This window comes from Gorilla gorilla, chromosome 9 (genome assembly GCF_029281585.2).
Source record: "Gorilla gorilla gorilla isolate KB3781 chromosome 9, NHGRI_mGorGor1-v2.1_pri, whole genome shotgun sequence".
NCBI classification, from domain to species: domain Eukaryota; kingdom Metazoa; phylum Chordata; class Mammalia; order Primates; family Hominidae; genus Gorilla; species Gorilla gorilla.
In genome coordinates this window covers 137544566-137557737 of record NC_073233.2, presented here as the reverse complement: position 1 = coordinate 137557737, position 13172 = coordinate 137544566, and the positions used below count along the sequence as shown (strand labels likewise).

The window sequence follows — 13172 nt, the reverse complement described above, 5'->3', positions numbered from 1 at the left end:
AATTTGCAATTTAGGAAGATCATTCTGCCAACAGTGTGGCTGATGAGTTGAATGGGATCAATCTGTGGGCAGGAGACTATGGCAATGTTCCAGGAGAGGTGATGAGGGCCCTAAACTATAGGACCAAGGCTGTGGGCATAGGGAGCATGGGGATAGGAAAAACGACGAGTCCAAGATGTCTCCCAGCTTCCCTGGATGCACAGAGTATTCACAATGATGGGAAACTCAGGAGAAGAAGCAGATGGTGGCTCAGCTTTGGTTTGGTTGATATTGAGGTGCTGTTCATGGAGTATATGTCCACAGGCAGCTGTTTATATGGATCCTGAGATACATGTTTGAGAACTAAAATCAAGGAAAAGTCAAGGAAAGATAAAATCTTGGAGGGTTAGTCTTGAGCCTACAACCTACTTACTACCAAGCTTTAATGAATAGGTAGAGGAAGAGGAATCTGCAAAGGAGACTGAGAAGGAACAATAAGAAAGACAGAAGGACAACCACAGGACATTTTGTCATGGGATATGAGAGTGTTTCCAGAAGGTGAAGCCCAGTCATGGCAAATGCTATAGATACCTAAGAACTAAAAGGAGTTCCTGAAAACATAAGCACCAAGAAGCCTTTACACCAGTACATCCCCATGCCTGGAACACTGCCTGCTTCACAGTAGTTACATGTAATTCTTGTTGAATGAACAAATGAGCTCATTGGAACTTGCCATGGAGGGCACTGGTGACTGTTGTCATAGTGGCTTTGTGGAGTGTAGACACAAGCCTGGCACCGTCTATGAAAAAAAATACAGGAAAGGAGAGGTGAGTGTACATTTTTTTTTTTTTTTTAGGAACTTTGTTATCAAAGGAAGGGAAGAGATAAAGAGAGATCTTGCAAGCATAACGAGGTGAAGGATGGCTTATATTTAGTTAGGCTGATTTTTTTTTTTAAGAATGAGAGACTTTTAAGTATGTTTTATAAGCACTGGGGAAGGAACAAGTAGAAAGAGAAAGGTTGACAATTAATGGTAAATTATAATCCTATTATTCACAGCGCCCTGCCTCCTCAATCTCCTTAGTCCCTAAAGCTACAGATGGCTTCAAGAGACATTCTCCTTGACACAAAGTGCACTTTGGGCAAACTTTTGCCTGTGCTGGTCATCCACAAGGACAGCACTACTGAGAAATTATGCCCCTCCTGTCCCCTTCTGTCCTAGCACCAGACTGTCATTTATCTCAGCCTTTCATGACCTGGCTTATGACCTGGCATTTTAAAGTGAAACCAGCATTATTTTCTTCGGGTAAATGCATGAGGACTTCAAGGCATCACACCCCAGATGTAGCTCCAGAAGCTCCAGAGTCTGCCGTGCTAAGCCCAGCCATGTGCACGACTTTGAGTTCTTCAGAAGCACCACCTCTCTCTCACCTCCCAGCTTCCCTGCCCACAGCAGTCTTCCTCCGCATGTCTAGCTGGCTAACTGCTCCTCACCCTTGAGCTCGCTGCCCTGAGCTTCCTCTGTCATTGCACACATCCCACTAGACTGCAAATTCCTCTTCTCAACCTTTCTTCCCCCACCAGTCTAGAAGCTCTGTGAAGGGAGGTACCAAGTCTTGCTCTCTGTGTGGCCCCAGCGCCCAGCACATAGTAAGGCTCGCTAAATGTATGTATTCCAAATCCCCTTTCGTCCTAACTCTCTTCATGGACAAAGACCTGGGCAGGGCAACAGGCTCAGAAATGGAATCCAAAGCATCGCTTTACGTTACATCGTTTCTCTGTAGAGTCTAATTTTCTCTGGCTGCTGACTGAGGCTGCACACAGCCTGCAGACTTGGAGGCAGTGAAGACTACATCATAATAACCGTCTATTAAACTTCAAAGGCAAAAAAAATTAAAAACATGAATGGAACTAATTGCTGGATGCCACAAATTGGTTTCTGGGCATTATAAATGGTTTAATAGTTGGTCTAGATACCACTGCGATAGGTCGCTGCCATTTACAACTACAAACACAGAGAGATGCGAAGATAACCAATACAGGCTGTGGCCTCAACAGTCACAGCTCCACAGCCGCAAGGGAAGAACTGTACCTGTTTTGAGCATTTGATATATTTATCTGTCACAAAGTAGCCAAAAATGACTCCTGTCTAACAATTACATAACCTAACGACATGGCGCCCAGGTGAAACAAACAAAACTTCACAGACTACCCTGGCTAGGAGTCAGGATGCCTGGAGGTCAGATCAGGCTCTGAAGTAACCAGCCATGTGCTCACAGGCCAGTTGCCTATTTTGAGTACTCAATGAGGCCAGATAGAATACAGCTCTCCGTGGGGTCCACATCCATGAATTCAACCCACCTCAGATGGAAAATGTTGAAAAAGTTGCATCTGTACTGAACGTGTACAGACTCTTTTTTCTTGCCATTTTTCCCTCAACAATACAGTATAATGATTTATATAGCATTACACTGTATTGGGTATTATAAGTAACCTAGAGATGATGTAAAGTATATGGAGGAAGTGCATAGGTTATATGCAAATACTGTGCCATTTTATATCAGGGACTTGGGCATCTGTGGATTTTGGTATCCTGGGAAGGTGCTAAGATGAATCCTCTAGGGACACCAAAGAATGACTGTACTTGAGCTCATGCATTCACTTATTCATTTAATCAGTCTGGATTTGTTAAATACCTACTACATTCCTGGCACAACACTACGTACGGGGGCTACCTTGAGATTCCAGTCCACCATGAGGCTCATGCCAAAGAACACGATGTGGTGATGCTATTGAGGTATGCACGGGTGCCATCAGGGGAGGTACGGAAGGAGTAACTAAAACTCAGCAGAGAGAAAACACGTGAAGTCTCAAGAGGGAGAGATCTTTGAATTGGGCTTTAAATGATAAATACGAGTTTGTCAGGCAGGGAAGAAGGAAATGCCATTCAAAATGACAGGAACAGGGCATCAAAGATACATGAAAAAGAAATGTTCAGAGAACAGTGAGTGTTAGGTGGGTGTGGTTAGAGGAGAGGAACCTGTTAGGTTCAGTTAGGGAGGTCTGGGAGGTGTCTGGGCACTCTCTTGTAGGCAATAGTCAGTGGTACTCACACTTCAGTGTGTACCAGCATTACCGGGAGGGCTTGTTAAAACACAGATTGCTGGGCCCCTCTCCCATAGTTTCTGATTTAGCAGCACTGGGGCAGGGCCTGAGGATTGGCATCTCTATTAAGCTCCCAGGTGATGCTGCTTCTGCCAGTCCTGGGACCACACTCAGGGAGCCACTGCGCTAGGGAGTCCTCCCTTCTGATGCTTGTATGTCTGGGTCTGTTGAGGCAAGTAGTCCGCACCGCATAGAGCAGATTGGAAGGGGACAGGCTGAAGGCAGAGTGGCATCCAGGAGGCTTGTAGAGGCTCCTAGAAACAAAACTCCTGCCAACTTTCGCAACTCAAGAGTCCCTGACTCATCTTAAACCCTAATGTTTGTTTCCTTTATTTAGCCTGTTACTGGTACCTGAAATTTTTACTAACAGCTTTTCTCATTTGGATTATGAATTGCAAATACTTCTGGAAGGGGCCGCAGATGAAACTGCAATCAGGGCTTTACTATAAAGTGGTAATTTAATTATGGGAGTCTTTCCATGCAGAGCTACATGAGACGATGGTCATTTCTAATGTGCTGGGAGGGCAGATTCACTCCTGGCTGTACTGTACCCTGATGGCACACTGTTACCCAAGTCACTTCACCTCCCCGAGTCTCAATCTCAGTCTACTCTTTGGTAAAATTGTGGATAATAACACCTGCCACAGTGAGAAAATGTGTGTAAGAGCTTTTGGAATATACAAAGTGCTAAACAGAAATGCTAACATATATGTGCATACACACATATATTCTTATGGTACATCTTTTAGCATATTGAAAACTTCAGAAGACTCTTAATGAATCTAAGGTTTGTCAAGCCTGTTGGGTTGTTGCTTTGTGTGTGTATGAGAGAGACACACAGAGAGACACACAGAGACACAGTAAGACAGAGAGCAGGAGAGGTAAGAAAGGAGTGAGACAGAATATGTCAGAGTGAAAGGCGGAGGTTGATGTTAATTCCAATTTTAGCATTGGCCTTTTGGTCCATATTTACAATAACTTTTCACAAGATTCCTAAGTTAAAACAGGTCAGGATTTGGAAATCTTACAGTAGGGATTTCTCCTTGTTATCAAACAGAAAAAAAAAATCCTTCCTTGGGTCTTTAGGGACTTCCTAGGTTCTCTCTGGATATTTGCACTGTTTTCCACAAACCCCAAAACAGGCAGTATTGATCAGACCCAGACTGAATGCACCTAATCCCTTTAAACAAATACATGTCTAGCCAGTTCTGGGAAACCTTTTCTTAACCTTGGTGTAATTCTCCACCTCCAGGATATTGACAGGTCAGGTTTAAAGGGCTCCTTTAACTAAATGTGATTGAAGTTTTCCTTTCATCAGGAAGGGGTGCACAGAGGATGTAACATGTTATTCTGGAGTACCTTGGCAGGCGCACCCTGGAACAGCAAGCTATCAGCTTACCCACAAGTGAACCATTCCCCAGGTGGCATGGTTAATCGCAGCAGCTTCACCATGGTAAAAGACAAACAATGTCCTTTCTGTCTTGTCCCAAGGAAAAGAAAGACGACATCTACCAATTTGTAAGAGGATAATTTCCTAATTACCCCATGAAGTTTGTTTTTTTCTGGTGGATCCTTAAATCAGGCTGAAAAGAGTGAAATCGGATCCTTCCTTTCGAGATGAAAAGCGTTATTGACAGCATTAGGTTTTCGCAGTGTCTCCCTCTACAACTGAAGGAAGAATCTGCTCATCTCCATCGCAGTAGTCTTGGAGGCAGCTGCAGCATGTGCAGGAGAAGGTCCCGAATGGAAAGGCTGGGGCTGGTGGACTTCAGCTTGATCACAACATCGTTGTTTAATTACTTGGAAAAGCTCCCTCCGGAGTGAGTGGGGGCCCCGACGGAATACATGACTCACAACATATTGACTCCTGAATGTTTTAGAAATGAAGCTTGCCTTAATTTTCGGCAGCCATTAAATTCTCCTCAAGGCATTTTGTGAAAAAAGGAGGGGTGTTCTGGTGGTGATTATCAAACCATAACCACCCTCAGCCACACCTGGGGCACTCCCAGACTGTTGGATGCTAGTCAGGAGACGAAACGAACGTTTCTGTAGCACCTATCATGTGCTCCAGAACTTTTCAGCCTCCTGCCTGACTTCTTGCAACAATCCTACGAGGCAAGTGGAATAGCTGCTGTTTCAAAGTGAGGAAACTGAAGCTCAAAGTCCCAATTCCCAAAGGGAGGAGCTGAAGAAGAGCTTCAGTCTCACCCCATCATTCCGTGTCCTTCCAGAAGGAAGAGGCCACCCTGGTAGCTCTCTATTTCCAGAATTCTGCTTCTTTCGTCTTCCTGTCTCCCACTCTGACTGCTGGGGCGCTTACACACAGGGGCCAGCAGGAAACAGACAAAGGGGAGAAGGTGTAAACACGAGCAGGGAGGAAAACTTGGCACAAGCTGGATGTGAGAAGGACTGGCGTTGCCGGGGACGCCAGGGCTGGTACCAAGAACAGAGGAGACGGTGAAATGTGGCCTTGTCCTTTCTCCAGTTCCAGAAGGGCCGGTCTGCCTCCATTCCTAGAGTCCATTGATTAACTCAACAGCTGTGTTTATTAAGCATCTACTGCGTCCCCAGTACTTCAGTGGGCACTGGGAATACAGCAGCCATCAAACAAAGCTCCCTCCCCCGGGGAGCTTACATTCTAGGGGAGTTTCTATCTAGCGGCTTCAGGCAGTCCTCTGGCGGCTTAGAATGAGGGTGCTCCCTCTGGTTCCCCTGGACACGCACAAGCGCAGACACACATGCGCTCACATATGTGTGCACTCACATGCACTTACCCGCGCGCGCACACGCACTGCCCCGTCTTGCCACCCTTTCTCTAGCCAAGCACCTGAAGCAGAGGCGCAGCGCGGATGGCCCTGAACATGTGCGCGAGGAGCAGGCCAACCCCGAGGCAGCCACCAGCGTCTCAAGGCCCGCGCAGTCGGCGGGGCGCAGCTGGGCGGTGTCCCTGGGAAGGAAGGAGGCTTCGCGGAGCCCCCGGAGCCCCAGCCCCGCCTAGTTACACCTGCCCGCGCTCGCTCTCGGGGCACAGCGGGGCTCTTCCTCCAGGGGCTTGCGGTGGAGCAGGCGGTGTCAACCCCTCCAGGCTCCCGCGGGCCCACATCCGCCACCCGCCTTTGCCTCTTAGCCCTACAGACCCACACGGGCTTCTCCTCCCAGGCACGGCCACGCTGACTGATTGCTGCCTCCTCTACTGATTTCTGGGGCCCAGCCTGGAGAGAGAAAAGTGGGAAGGTGTCCACCTGCGCCAGCCTTGGTGTTTGGGTGAGACACAGGTGGAAAACAATTACAGGGCTCTTTGGAAACAGCCTCGGCCCTGGAACTGTGGCAGAAACTTGGACTCGGTGGCCTGAAACCAGGCTGAGGAGCACGGTCAGGCAGTGCGGACCTGTCCCTCGGGGCTGATTAATTAGACACTCCTTCCTTCCGAAGCCTTTTCGTTGGCTGTTTGTTTGTTTCCAAGGCTAGCAACCGCCTACCACCACTTGTCACACATGCTTTCCCTAACGCGAGGCTGCGCGCAGGACGGCGTGCACTTTCCTCCTCCCTCTCAACTTCTCCCATGCTCTCTCAGTCTCTGGTAGACAACTCCCTACCAGGCCATCTTGGTTTCCCTGGGCCAGTTAGCACCTTCGAGAGGTTCTTCTGTGGCCATGCCCACCTGCCTGTCCTCTCCAGGAGAAAGAGAGAGTGGCAGAGCAGGAGGAGGGTCCCCACCTCCATAGGACAGCTGGCTTAGCTCTGCAGAGCCCCTGTGGCTGGGAGGGTGTGTGTTAGGGCCCCATGGGGTCAGGGTACAGGCAGGCTTTCCGGGCAGGTGGGCCTGCCTCAGTCCCATCCTGCACCCCCTGTGGATCAACGTCAACAGCAAGAGACTCACACAGGGTCTGCTTCTCTCTCCTTGGCAGGTACAAGAGAACTCTGCATTTGTCTTCGGCCCACAACTTCGTTGAAGAAGTGGAGAGGCCAAGCAACTCCAAGGCTGTTTGGAAGGAGAGCTGGGCTCTGCCTCCTGGGAGAGTTGGAGGACATTTCTTCTCCGCGGAGTGTGAAGGGAGGACTGCCCTATTCCTTGTCTGCTAGTGCTTGCCCCTGGGAGCCAGTGCATCTTATCCCTTTTAATTCTCACTGGCTCCCAGGGGCACGTATTACCATCCCATTTTACAGGTGAGGAGACTGAGTTTCAGAGAGTAGTTCCTGTATAGCTGTAAATATGGGAGGCCGAATAGGATGGGTTACATCACCTGCAACTAGTTTTATGGCCAACGGGAATTCATTTTCCTGGTTCTTGCAAAGCGGTGGATAAGGCTGGGAATTAGGATGCCCTCCTTCTACTCTAGTCATGCCAGTTTGGCCTCTGCTCTATAAACAGCCCTTGTTCTTTTCTGTCTCCTAGATTCTCTCACATAGCTTCCCCAACTTGGAATACCACTCTCCTTCCCACCAGTTCAACTCCTGCATACCTGAAAGGCCCAGCTAACAAACCTCTTCCCACAGGAACCTTCCCTGCCCACTCTAGCTCTTGGCCATCTCTCCCTACTCTAACTCTAACAATTGCATTCTGTGCCATAAAATCAAACTCTTCATGACAGTACTGCCTTTTATGATTTGCTCATTGTTTCCATTTCATTCGTCTCATTCCATCAGCCAGACTGATCTGTGTAAGGGCAGGGACCGAGCACGGACACTTCCCCTAGATGCCCCACTGTTTCCAGCTGAGTGCTGCCATAAAGTTGCGCTCGGTGACTCTTATTTGGCTAACATTCTAAACATGAGCCAAGGGTCTTTGCTACAAGACAGTGAGGGGTGGTACTATTGGGCTTTCAACCATTAATCGGCTAGCAGCAACTTCCCCTCACTTGGTGGCCAGCCTGCCTGGTTCCTCCAGACTGTCAAGAAGGATTGCACCTGAGTTAGCTGAGAAAGAGAGACAGAGCTTAATTGTATGCTCCGTTCATACTAAGGCACCCAAGGACTACTTAGACCAGAAGCATGGGCAGGTGTAACCACGTGGGGCTGGGGCTCCGGGGGCTCTGTGCAGCCTCCTTCCCTCCCAGGTATGTGACGATTGAGGATAAGTAAGTGAAATGCAAACAGTTATATACATAACAAACAATCTAGTCTAAAGTTGAAAACCACAAGGTGAATTATTGGAGTATTTCTTTCTGGGGCCCAGCCTGGAAGAAGAAGAGACGGAAGGTGTCCACCTGCGCCAGCCGTGGTGTTTGGGTGAGGCACAGGTTGAAAGCAATTACAGGGCTCTTGGGAAACAGCCTCGGCCCTGGAACTGTGGCAAGAACTTGGACTTGGTGGCCTGGTTTCAAATTATTGGAGTACTCTTTTTGGAATATTTCTGTGCTTTCTGTTGAAAGTTTGAGGCTGTTCAATGACATTATCTAAGGCCAAGCCCTTTTTCCTGTTACCTTCTCAGCATACATGAGTGGTCATTTCTTACCTCTACAGCTTATAACATGTTTTCACATCTGTCATCCCATTTACTTCTTGCCAGACTTTGGAAGGGAATAACAGTAACAATAACAATGTTAATAAAAATGTTGATATTTATTAAATACTTACATGTTCTAGGCATCAAGGGCACTAAGGGCTTTATGTGTATTAATTGGCTTGTTCCTTACCATTTTACAGATGCAGAAACTGAGGCACTGAGAATAATGATTTCAGACCATACAATCTTCCAAGTGGCAAAGCCTGGGCTTGAACCAGGTCTCCTGACCTACAACTTGGCAGAGAGAGGGACAACCACCATGTCCCCTTGCCCGTGGCTGCATCCAGTGCCGATTTAACTCAGCACTTCCAGGAAGCCCCTTTCTCACCCTGGCCCCAGGCTCGTTCCTGGGGAAGATTCAGTGATTGGGTTGGTATCCTGAACTCAAGGGAGGGAGACAGGAGAACTGGGCTTAGCTTGGTCATTCCCTTAACCTCTCCAAGCCAAAATTTTGTTATCTGCAAATTAGGAATGATGGTTCTAAAATATCTGATAGGGCTGTTGGAAGCATCTCATGAGAGCGTAAATATAAAGCACTTGTAATCAAATTCCTCTCCTCTTCCCTTTCCCTGCTGTTCCAGGGAGCGTTGCATGTATAGACACAGGGTTTATTGTTGAATTGACACATTTATTTGCTGGGCCACATTACTGAATATAATAAGGCAAGACCCACTGAAAGGAACTCTGACTCCTGGTATCCCCTGGGAAGGAGGCCTGTCTTCAGTATGGAAGTAAGATCTCAGAAAGTTGTTCGTGGGTGGGAGAGAGACATCTGGCTCCTTGGCCTCTTTCTCTCCAGCCTGGACCTTGTGGACTCTAGACAGGCTGGAGGATATCCTTTGCAGACAAGTGGGGCTGGGCAGAGAGCCTCTCTGTGTGGGCCACAGGGTGCGGCAGTCACCTTAAGAGTTACTTGCATGTTATTCCCCACTTGAGTTACATCTTGTTTAAAAGCTCCAGCCTGGTCTCAGCCGCGCCACTGAGGACAACAGGATATTCAAGTCTGGGCTTTTGGGGTAAGTAAGAACAGCAGTGCATGCTGGTCAGCAGGGTGTGCTGCCAGTGGCGTGTGTTGGTGGGAATGTCCCCAAGGCAAAGGGGGACCAAGAGCAGAGGTAGGAGATATGGTCACCCAAGTGGAGATCCTCCCTCCCTGCCAGCACTCCTTTGGTCAACAAACTGCATTCCAGGTCTTACCGAAGGGGCTCTTGAGTGCTGAGAGCTCCACGAGAGGAAGAAGATGCCTGGGTGCTGAGTAAGGAAACTGACATGGCACACCTGCCTTCACCAGGCAGGGCTGCTGGGAACACGGTGGGCATTTTTTCACTTCATTTTCACAATGACCCTATGAGGTAGGTGCTGTGACTTTCTCCCGTGTTGGGGGAAACTTGGCCTTGGAGAGGTTAGCTGGTGCACCCCAGGGGCCAGGCCATGGGTGACCAGGCCGGGATCCAAAGCCAGGTCTGTGGGACTCACCTGCTGGTGCCATCTCCACACACCCTGCAGTGTCCCCGGGGTGGCTTGGCCTGCTGTGGCCCTTTGTTTCTCTTTGAGAGAAGGGAGGGAATGTTTATTTCACTAACTGGGATGGTGAGATCATTATCACCCTCAAAAAGCATGTATTAAATCCCTAATAGTTCATGGCACTGAGCACAGGACTGAATTATTTTGTACACAAAAATAATTAACAGAAGGACACAGATAGGGTCTCTGCCTTCTGGGAACACAGGATCCCCAGCACGTGAAGGTGAACTCAAGTGCCATGCCTGTAAAGCCAAGGCCGTGGTGCCATTCTCAGGAAGCCTGATGACCTGTGTGACTTTGGGCAGTTCCTCACTCTCTCCAAGCTTTCTCCAGGCTTGCCACATGGTGAGATAATATATGGAAAGCACTTAGCAAGTGCCCAACATACACTGTACATTCTCAATCATCAACAACTATTATTACAGCCATTGGGTAGATGGCTTATACCCAAAATGGATTTAGGGATGAGGGAAAGGTTTATGGTTAAACACTTTTTTAGGGGATGGGGGGTAGAGTCTCATTCTGTTGCCCAGGCTGGAATACAGTGGAGAGAACATGGTTCACCTGCAGCCTCTACCTCCTGGGCTCAAGCAATCCTCCCACCTCAGCCTCCTGAGTAGCTGGGACCACAGGTGCATGCTACCATCCCTGAGTAATTTTTTAATTTTTCTGTAGAGTCAGGGCCTCACCATGTTGCCCAGGCTGGTCTCGAACTCCTGGGTTCAAGTGATCCTCCTGCTTTGGCTTCCCAAAATGTTGGGATTACAGGTGTGAGAGACCGTGCCTGGCCAGAAAGAAGACCCTTGATTGCACAGTGGAGGCGCCCTTTCCCTACTCCACTGCTCTGTGGCTGTGGAAAGGCTACAGGGCTCTTGTTTTCCTTACAAGAAAATGTTCTCATTCTTCTGAGATAAGGAGGGCTCAGCCTTTATGGAGCAATCCTTCAAGTGTCTGTCTCTTAGTCACTGGTCTTTAGTTCTTTATTCTGGAGAGATGTGTGGCTTTCCTGAGGCAAAAGAGGTGAAGGAACTGTGCAGGCTAGAGCTATTAGTGACCTGCATACAGTAACATTGTGCACATGTACCCTAGAACTTAAAATATAATAAAAATAAACAAAAAGTTAAAAAAAGAACTCAATAAGTGCTGACTGACTGGGATACCAGGGTGGGGGGTGCCCAGTTTCCCCAGACCTACAAAGGAGCCTGCTGTCCTTTCAGTATTTGCCTGAGGGACAAAATGACAGAGCCGCGAACCCATCAGGTAAGACATCTGGGGCTGCCAGGGCTGCAGATGCAGACGGAGGGCCCCCAGAGGAGCTTTCACCCTGTGAGGTCCTGCAGTGTGCACCCTTTGCCGTGCACAGCTGGACAGGGAGTGACTGAGGAGCCCCAGTAACACAAGGGCATGTCCTTTGGAAAATCTCTTTTGTTTCTTCCTGGCAGAGGCCGGGTAAGACACAGGCTTCGTGCTTAATGGCCTGTCGGGGGGGGAAAAATCCACAGCAGTAGAGAGAAAAAGATTAAACTAATAATAAAACCAAACCCAAACATCACCGCCCTCCCGCCCCTCCGCCCCAGCCCACACCTGACACTGTGAGCTGTCTTCCAGCCAGTTCCCCTCCCAGGCAAATAATATTTATTCCATGAGGCCCTGACACACCGGTCCTCAATAAGACAATGCTTCATTGTTTCTTGTTTCCCCCCTGCAGCAAACCAAGGGCTGCAGCAGAAGACGTGAAAAGGGAAAGGAGCGAGGTTGCTGCTCTTCTCGTGGGACCAGCTCCGGGTGCTGTCAAAACAAGCCTGAGATAAGGGCGGGCGAGGGGTGGCAGGCTCAGAGATTAGCGCTGCTACTGCCCAACCTGCTCAGAAAGTTTCATTCTTTTAGCAAAGTTCCTGGCAGCTGTGACCACTTAAACGGCTTTTGCTTCCATTAAACAGGAGACTCATTAAGTCACGGAGCTTAAAACAGCTCTAAAGGGCCCAGTAGTCATTCCTCAGTGAAAAGTGCCAATTCATTGCTTGGTAGATTAAAAAAAAACCTGGAGGTTCGCAGTCAGAGGTGAGTTTTTGTAGCATTGGGGTTGACGGTTGACCTCGAGGTGACCTTGTGCTAAAAAACGGTCTTGTGTGAGTCAAAGAGGCCTGCACTGGTGGTGCAGTGAGAAGAGGGAAGGTTCAGACACAGAGAGGAATCGGATTGTCAGTTTCCCCAGGTTCTCAGCAGCTGCCCTGTCTGTTCAGACCTGAAAGGTCCAGACAGATGTCTTATCGATGTTAGGGTTTATCAATACGTTTATCAATGGGATGTATGTTGCAGGCCGAGACAGTTTGTGTTTTCCCAGTCCAAGTTTACTTCCTCGTGGATCAGCCACAGCCATCAGGGGCAGGACAAGTCGCGCCTTGAAACTAGGGATGGTGTCCCTTTCTTCTTTGAGCAGTGCCTGTAGACAATTTACAGAAAGGAGGGGAACAAATGATAACCCCAGGGGCTGACCTACATTGCCCTCTTTCATAGGGGAGCCCACCCCTCACTGAGCAATGGTCCAAGGTGGCTAAACCAGCCAGTAGGCGGGAACATCGTGACTGCTCACGAGGGCAAAGTGGGCCAGGTGCAGTGGCTCACACCTGTAAGTCTAGCACTTTGGGAGGCTGAGGTGGGCAGATTGCCTGAGCTAAGGGAGTTCAAGACCAGCCAGCCTGGGCACATGGTGAAACCCCGTCTCTACTAAAATACAAAAAATTAGCTGGGCATGGTGGTGCGTGCTTGGAGTCCCAGCTACTCGGGAGGCTGAGGCATGAGAATTGCTTGAACCCGGAAGCGGAGGTTGCAGTCAGCCTGGGTGACAGAGCGAGATTCTGTCTCCAAAACAAACAACAATAACAAAAAACAAAAACAAAAACCAAGGAACAAGGGCAAAGTGAAAACCTATTTCTGGGGAGTACTCACTGGCTTTCCAAAAGCTTTTATTTATTCTAACTCATAATTAGGTGGAGTG

At 48.6% G+C, this 13172-nt stretch overlaps 1 long non-coding RNA gene across 1 annotated transcript; it reads left to right on the top strand.

The window, feature by feature from the left end:
* The first annotated feature begins 7052 nt into the window (after positions 1 to 7052).
* Positions 7053 to 12214, top strand: LOC134756487 (uncharacterized). The gene is made up of 4 exons (XR_010129224.1): positions 7053 to 7311; positions 8791 to 9019; positions 9841 to 10002; positions 11883 to 12214. It is a non-coding gene; the product is annotated as an uncharacterized lncRNA (long non-coding RNA).
* Positions 12215 to 13172: the final 958 nt, after the last annotated feature.